Source organism: Mus caroli, chromosome 4, assembly GCF_900094665.2.
Source record: "Mus caroli chromosome 4, CAROLI_EIJ_v1.1, whole genome shotgun sequence".
Lineage (NCBI taxonomy): Eukaryota > Metazoa > Chordata > Mammalia > Rodentia > Muridae > Mus > Mus caroli.
The window spans coordinates 68942239-68943988 of record NC_034573.1 but is presented as its reverse complement, the minus strand read 5'-3'; the positions used below and the strand labels follow the sequence as shown (position 1 = coordinate 68943988).

Below are 1750 nucleotides of genomic sequence, written 5' to 3'. Positions count from 1 at the left end.
AGATTTGCCTTCTACAGTTCAGGAATTAAAAGCCAATAGGCTCTCTCTGACTTCTGGAAGGTTGACTAGACATTGATAATCTCAAGTTGGCAGTGATAGAAATAATTCTAGATATGTCAGAAGTGGTGGTTCATGTATAATGCTTCCAGAAACAAACAAACAAACAAACAAACAAACAAACAAACAAATGCCAATACAGATGGCAGCACCTGCTGTAGAATCCTCACCAAACACAGTAAGATTTTGGTTATAAATCTGCCTCCTTTGACTCTGTCCCTTTATAAGTTTTATTTGCAGGTTTTCCATGTGTCTGGGAGCCAGCGCCCATCTTCCCAGAGTTTCTTTTTCTAGTTAAATTATACAAAATCAGTTGTCATCATTTTCAATGAAGAATTCTGGTAATTTACACACACACACACACACACACTGTTTTATGTGTGCACATGCACACACAGAGTGGAAGTAAGAGTATACAAATCACATACACATGTATACATGTCTCTCTCTGAACAGAGTTAATGTACTTATGAGGCACATGAAATGAATAAATAGTCTAACTTTGACTTTTTATCCAGTGTCTATTGAGTTACCTACAGCCCCTGTAGGTCCTGTGCCCCACCCATTCCAGCCATGCTGTCTGCTTTCCTCTGTCCTGCTGGATATGCTCTCTGTTGCAGCTTCAGCACTTTGACCCAGAACAATCCTAAAGTATCTCTACTGAGAACTTCTAGGGGCATTGGGCAACCCCTTTCACTCCTCCTAAAGAACAGCCCCCTAGTCAACCTCCTGATCCTCTACAATATTGCTCACACACCTGGTGAGACAGCAGATCTGAATCACAACAAGACCAGAGCAAATGTGAAAGGCAACTTTGGGCCAGAGCAGCTGACAGATTGCCTAAAAGGTTGTGATGTGGTGGTCATCCTAGCTGGAGTGCCCAGGAAGCCAGGAATAACACAGGATGGCCTGTACAACACCAACACTACTATGTGGCCACCTTGGCAGATGCCTGTGCCAAGCACTGCCCTGATGCCATGATTTGCATTATTGCCAACATAGTTAACTCCATCATCTCCATCACAACAGATCTTCGATGTGGTAACCCTGGCCATAGTCAGAGCAAACATGTTTGTGGCAGAGCTAAAGGATTTGGATCCAGATCAAGTCAATGTGTCTGTCACTGGTGGTCACATCAGGAAGATGATAATCCCCTGATCTCTCAAGACTGGAGCCAAGACTGGAGCAGGTTCTGCCACTCTGTCCTCGGCTTATGCTGGAGTCTGCTTTGTCCTCTTCCTCTTGGACGACATAAAAGGGAAGGAAGGAGTCTTTTAGTATTCTTTTGTTCAGTCCAAAGAGACAGAGTACACTTATTTCTTATTACCCTTGCTGTGGGGAAAAGGGCCTGGAGAAGAACATGGACATTGGCAACATCAGTCCTTTTGAGGAGAAAATGATTGCCGAGGCCATCCCTGAGCTGAAAGCCTCCATCAAGAAAGGCAAGGACTTTGTCAAGAATATGAAGTGAGTGAGAGGTTTGAGCCTTGAGCAGCAGCAGCAGCATCCTAACTTATTCAGCATCATGTCATTGGAACCGCTTGAGAGTCTAATTTGCTTTGATTGATAGTGTTTTATCATCAGCAGCATTCCTTTTAAATTATGGCTGGTCCGTTGATAATGACAATAAAGCAGTCTCTGATTTTCTTTTAAAAAGGAAAGAAAGAAACCACTAAACAGAATTATAAGCCTG

General features: G+C 43.0%; 1 pseudogene; it reads left to right on the top strand.

Moving 5' to 3' along the window:
• Positions 1–630: 630 nt before the first annotated feature.
• Positions 631–1528, top strand: LOC110293716 (annotated as a pseudogene).
• Positions 1529–1750: the final 222 nt, after the last annotated feature.